The sequence below is a fragment of the Mastigoproctus giganteus genome, chromosome 2 (assembly GCF_048544385.1).
Source record: "Mastigoproctus giganteus isolate SK-2022 chromosome 2, ASM4854438v1, whole genome shotgun sequence".
NCBI classification, from domain to species: Eukaryota; Metazoa; Arthropoda; class Arachnida; order Uropygi; family Thelyphonidae; genus Mastigoproctus; species Mastigoproctus giganteus.
Window position 1 is genome coordinate 261,928,479 of NC_143576.1, and position 6,953 is coordinate 261,935,431.

The window sequence follows — 6,953 nt, forward strand, 5'->3', positions numbered from 1 at the left end:
TGCACATAGAGCTGAAGTGGCAAAAAAAATTTTTAAACTGAATATATCCAACGACTACCCTGGCCAGCACGATCAGCAGACTTAAATCCGATCGAAAACGTGTGTGGACTCCCTTGGGCATCGCATTGCGCGCCGACAGACATCTCCTCAGTCACTTGGTGAGCTTAGGTCTGTGCTGGTGGAAGAATGAGATTTGTTGCTACAGGATCTTATAGACATTTTTATATCGAGCATGGTTCAGCGCTGTCAGGCCAGCCTAGCTGTTGGAGGGGCTCATACGCCGTATTGATGTCATATGACCACATCATCGAGAATCTTGTATCGACTTCCGGAACATGACCTTTTTTTGGTAATTATTATACAACCCCTATAAATGCCCCTTATAGCTGTTCGAAGTTTCTTGTCTTCTTCTGATTGATCATTATTCAATGTTACACCACCATACCAAATTTTTTGCCACTTCATCGCAAGTTGCGCGAGTTACGCCACGTTTTCTAGTAACTAATAATATATGCATTTTTAACTTACTTAAAAGTAAATGCACACTTTCATAGTTTTCTCAGATGATTCAGTTTGTGGACAAGCTACTGAATTGATTTCTAGCGATAGATCATCACAACCCAATTGCCTTTAGGGATTAATTCCCACAGATAATTTGGGGAAACTATCTGTAAGAATTAAGAATTTGTTCTTAAGTAATTAAGAATTTGGTGACATTACCTTCAGGACACTCAAACAGTGCTCTTGTGATTTCTAAGGATTTTGATCGTGTTTGGAAAAAAAGGTTTTCTAAACAACTCTCATCATGTGGATTATTGATTGCTTCTTTGCAATTAGATGCCCAGTGTTCACCCTCTGCCATTCCATGAAAATGGTGGTAGGTAGCTCCCTGTTTTGTCTTCTGACTTCTCCACTAACTGGTATTCTTTAAGGTTCAGATCTTTCTCCTATTCTGTTCCTTTCTTCACATTAATAACCTTCTTCCACTGATTGGAAATGGAATTCATAGTTTTGCCAACAGTACATTCCACCTTCCACTTTTCTAAACTTGCACAACAGATTTAACTTCTCGAATATCTAACACAAGTCCTTAAATGCCGATCTTAATGCTTCAGAGGGGCAAAGAAAATAATTAACTTTATTCCCTGTAAAATGGAGTTCTATCTTATTTCTTGCAAAAGAAGAAAGAGTCGACTGCTCCTTAAGTGCTTGTCATTTCCTTGACATTTTTCTATAAACCAATCAGTACACGATTCCGAGAGAACCACTTTATTTTATGACATACGGTGGAAAGGCAGAAATAAGAGCAAGCGGTGAGTAATGACATGGAAGAAATCTCAAGAATAATTGACTGCAGTAATTCCGATAACATTACATAAAATGATCGAAATTCTGTTGGTCTTGATGTATTCCGTCCTCCTGTAATTAAGAATTTACTAAAAGAACTGGTCACACTCTTGATACAATCACACGACCGCTGCTTCCCAAATCACCATTAATTAAAGCTGGTGATTTTAATTTACCTCTCGTATCTAAGCCTGTCAGATCTCCAGACAGAATTTCAAAATATTTGTGAAATGTAAATAATGAATAATTGTGGGTTAATTGAACGAGAGAAAGCTCCTACAAGAAAAGAAAACATATTAATCTCATTTTTTCCAATTAAGAAATGAATTACAAAACACGACCTCTTTTCTTCTGATCATAAGGCGGTTGTATTTCAAATAACTGTAGGCTTGATGATACTAAGATTCAACCCAATGCAACGAATTTTCGTAAATAACATGATAAAAATTAAAATTCAAATTAAATTTGGTAAATTGGGATACTGTATGGAAGGAAAAATTACGAAATGTCTCTAAAACCTTTATGCAAATGATACATCAGATTGTAAACTCATGTGGTCTTATTAGTATTAGTAATGGCGACATGGTGCAAGGAAGCCTTATGCTGAAAAAAAAAAGGAGTAAAATAATAATAAAATAAAATAAAATAAATAATAAAAGAGGAGGAAATAGACAATTTATGCGTTTCCCTCCACCCGTAGATAACTATCCAGTTGATCTTTGAATTTCCCCAAACTGTGAGCCTTACCACCCATGAAGGCAACTTATTCCAGTAATTCATAATTCGCTGGCTAAAATAAAACTTCCTGCAGTCCAATCTAAACATTTCCCCCCCGTAACTTGAATTTATGTCCCCTAGTTCTAGCATCATTTATAATCTTGAAAATGTTGTCCTCATTCATTTTACTGATGCCTCTCAGAGCCTTAAACACCTCAATCAAATCTCCTCTAAGGTGTCTAGTTTCCAAACTCTGCAACCCACATATTCGAAGTCTTTCTTCATATGGACGTCCTTTTACCGATTTCACCAGGTAAGCTACCCGTCTTTGGTCACTTTTAACAAGCACAACGTCTTTCTTTAGATGCGGTCTCCATACCTGAACACAGTATTCGAAGTCTTACAATTTCAAAAAGCATTAACAGTTATCAAATATGGTTCAATAGTTAATTAAAACAGAAAACAAAATGTAAAGAAAATTTACATAACAAATTACATAAATTTAACGACCTTTTGTCAATTTTGGAACCACTTTGAATGTGTTAGACAGAAAAGATCTTATACAACAACATCACAGTGCCTCTAACTACAGAAATACGGACACTAATTTTATTTATTTTTTAATTTTTTTTATGAAAACCCCAAACACTAGTGGTATTAGAACCTATAGTATTCGGTACCGTGCTTACGTTGGAGGTTGAGAAGACGAAAGAAGATATTTGTTGATATTGGACTTGAATTTCTGTAGACTGCAGTTTTCAGGAAATACGTATGAAGGAAGGTTGTTCCAGAAAACGGCAGTTAAATGAATAAATGAGGAAGATGAAAAGTTGGTTCTGCGGGTTTGAAGTTGGACAGCAAATGGATGTTGGCTTCGGACTGTTTTGAAAGAGAGAGCGGGAATTATCGAAGCCAATTCAGAAGAACAGTGCCCATGGAAGTATCTGTAGAAGAGGCATGCAGCAGAAACAGTGCGTCTATGAGACAGCGAGTGGAGAGACTCATTTAGAGATGAATCATTAATTAACCTAACTGCCCTCTTCTGAATGGAATCAAGAAGCCTGAGAGAGGTTTTGGGGGCACCACCCCAAATGTGGGAACAATATTCCATGCCTGCTTAGCATGGAATATTGATGACCTGGTAAGGATAAGCAGATTTGCGATTTATACAGAGTGAGCAGCTGTTTGGAAGAAAAGTAATGCCGAGAGCGAAAGAGAAAACCAAGTTTTTTAGATGCAGAGGTAATGTGCTTGTGCCAAGAGAGATTAGAAGTCACGGTAATCCCCAGAAGAGATATATCCTTTTGCCTAGAAATCGGAGTGTCACTAAAGATAAGCATAGGAGCAGAAGAATCCTTTTTGCGAGATATAAGACAAGACTGAGTTTTAGAAGGGTTGAAATCAACTAAGTTGTCTTTGCCCCACTGGAGAATTACCTGAAGATCGGCATTTAAGGTACTGGCAGCAGATTTTCGAGAAGTTGAAGCTGATTGAGCAGGACAAGGTTTCTCAAAATGGAAAGTTGAATGCAATGTGCTATCAACGGCAAAACTATGGATAGGATTTCCAGTCAATGGAAGAAGGTCATTGATATACAAGAGGAAAAGAGTGGGGGAAAGAAGTTAGTAGAGAAGTTAGAAGACAGAGAGCCATTTACCATCAACCTCAGTGAGCGAACTGAGAGAAAACTGGATAAACAATTACTAAAAAACAGTTGGCAAACCATAAGATGGAAGCTTGTTTAGGAGACCTTTATACCAAACACGATCGAAAGCCTTTGAGATGTCAAGAGCAACTGCTTGTGTTTCACCAAACTTTTCCATTGAATTTTCCCATAAATGGGTAACATAAGCCAGAATATCACCAGCGGTTCGACACTGACGGAATCCATACTGGCGATCGTTGATCAGACGGAAGGTTTCTAGGTAGTTTGAGTTGGCAGTTAATTGATTTCTCCATTACTTTAGAAAGAGTAGAAGTAATTGCAAAGGGACGATAATTGGATGGGAGGGATTTGTCTCCCTTTTTAGGAACTGGCTGGATATGAGCAAATTTCCAAGCAGAAGGAAAAACACCTTTGGAATAAGAAAGTGAAAAAAGGCGGCAAAGAATAGGAGTAAGTTCAGCAGCACAGGTTTTGAGCACAATTGGAGAAATACCATCAGGACCTGGAACTTTCTTAGCATCGAGATTCGTCAAAATCCTTCTGACATTGTTTTGACGGAAGACCACAGGAGGCATTGAATGGAGCGTGTTGGGAATGGTAGGAGGTTTTTTACCAAGATTATTAATACATGAGTTGGAAGAAAAATGGGATGCTAGCAGGTCCGCTTTATTCTTGGCTGAAGAGACAACAGAACCATCTGACTTTGACAGAGGTGGGAGCAGAGATGGACAAAATTTGCGGCCAATAGCTTTGGCAAGAGACCAGAATGCTCGGCTACCATTAGGGCAAGAAGCAAGTTTTCTTCTCTTAGCCTGTTCAAAATCTAGTTTGGACTGATTAATGACCGCTTTGGTGTAGGCAGAAAATGAAACTGAAGAATTGGAAACAAGCCGATTACGATATACACGTTCTTCTCTTGAACAGCCTTAGCACATTTATTGGAAAACCAAGGTTTAGATAAAGGACGAGATTTTAAAGTGGAGTGTGGGATAAAGGATTCCATTCCTGCAAGAATAATTTCACTGACACGATCTGAGCAAACGTTGATATCAGAAGTTTTGAAACAGTAATCCGACCAAGGAAAAGAAGAAAAGAAGTCTCGCAGGTCATCCCATTTTGCATTCTTGTAATGCTAAAAAACACGGGGTTGGGAATAGCCATGAGATAAAGGTTCCGTTCGAGAAGAGACAATCACCAAGTTGTGATCTGAACTGCCTAAAGGACCTCTCACTTCAATCGTGTACTTAGAAGGGTTGTTTGTGAGAAAAAGGTCAAGCGTGTTGGCTGTATGATTAGGATTGTCCGGTATTCTTGTAGGTAAATGTACAATCTGTGCAAGGTCATTAGAAATTGCAAAAGCCTCAGCATCTCGACCAGCTGACTCGGTGTGACTAGAAAACGAAAGCCAGCTGGAGTTGTGAACATTAAAATCACCAATGAAAATTACCTTACTGTTAGGAAAGTTGGACTGGAGAAAGTCAAGTTGCAAAGAGAGAAAGTCAAAGAGCTCCATGTGTCCCACATTTGAGGCGAAAGGAATCATACAGCGAATAATTTGGGCATCTGAGATGAGCAGTAGATGAATCAACTGATAACTGAGATTCTGTCCGAAAAAGTACACGGAGTTTGGCAGACTGCAAGTGGAAATGGACATCGTTGAGATTGGAATTGAGACCACGTATATTTGTGAAATGAATTAGGAAGTGTTTGGGAGCATTAGATTTTTTCGCAGATAAGCTTGCTCTATTAGTTTGACAATTCATGGTGTATTCAATAGTAAGAAAAAGTGGGTGGGACATGCTGTATGAAGTAATGAAATTTTTGGATATGGCGTACACTTGGTAAGAATATACCCAGATCTTTGACATAACGTGGCCTCGACAATGCCCCCCCCCCGCAGACACACTACTCGGACTCCCTCCAGTCACTATCTGGCAGAGTAGAGGTAGCAAGATTATACATTAGCTGATTCGGAAGCCTCCTAAAGAGTTACCAATAGGTTCGGTCCGGTGTACTAACTAGCGGCCCGCCTGCGAACACCGTTTTAGAGCTGTACCCTCGAAATGTAAGGAATATTGGATCTCGCCATGATGTTCATCATAACCTCAAAATTCGTCAATCGTACTGCATGATGGTAGAGTTGATCAGAACTTAGCTCTGGAGACTAAACATGGGTTCCACCACTTGAAGTCTCCAATAAGCAAAATGGTGGTATTTCACCGGTTGATGAGAGTCATCTACCACTTAGTATTGACTGGTAACACAGAGGGGCGGCATTCCTCCCTGTGGTGTGGGCGCCACACCTCGACCCTTGCTTACTTTGGTTCATACCTGGGTGGTCACCCAGTGTGCTTGTGCATGGAGGATATATCCACGATTACTAACAGTCCCACCATCGTGAAGGTGCAAGCAGAGGATTTGGCTGTCATAGACCATCCGGATTTCGCAGAAATTTTGTCTACTTGACTTTAGTGTCACCCGAATATCAGTTCCATCAGCGTTTTAGTCTCCCAGGTAGCAAGTACAGCTTGTCTGGCATATCTGAGCAAATGTCTGCGACAAACTCAAGGACAAATGGTCTGTCGATTCGACAGAACATCTGCGAATGTTTTGTCGATAGTTGTGGGGGCAGTGGATACCCAAATTTCTACTACATACAGGATTGCTGGGTGGATAATTTTGTTGACATATTTAACGGTGATTTTAGGATCGGAGACATGAAGTAAGCGCTATTTTGCTCACCATGTTACTGTGGACATCTTTGTGTGTAGACGAGTCACACGATCATAAAAGGCCAATTTGGAATTGTAGATGATCAAGAAATTACTATTTCAAGAAAATTCTCCGACGTCTCCATAGAGGTAAAACAAACTACATGAGATATTCATGACATAACGTAATGTGAACTTCTAATAATCTTTGTTATTTATTTATTTTGCACTGGCCAGCCGGCTCGGTTAAGGGACCCCTTGGTTAATAGCAGCTCGAATAATCGAGGTACTCCTGTATGACAAACTTGATTTTTACGAGATGAGGAACACGCAGGATTTCATATCACCGTCCTATTCCGGAATTCAGCGAGTATGGGGATGGGTTAAATGAAGGTCGTGGTGACCCCAAGATAAGAATTGACTACGGTACTGCGTTTGCTTAATGATGTGGTTCCTGCCGGAACGACATACGCTTGAAAGTTGTTTATGATTTTCCGTTTGACCTTGTTTCT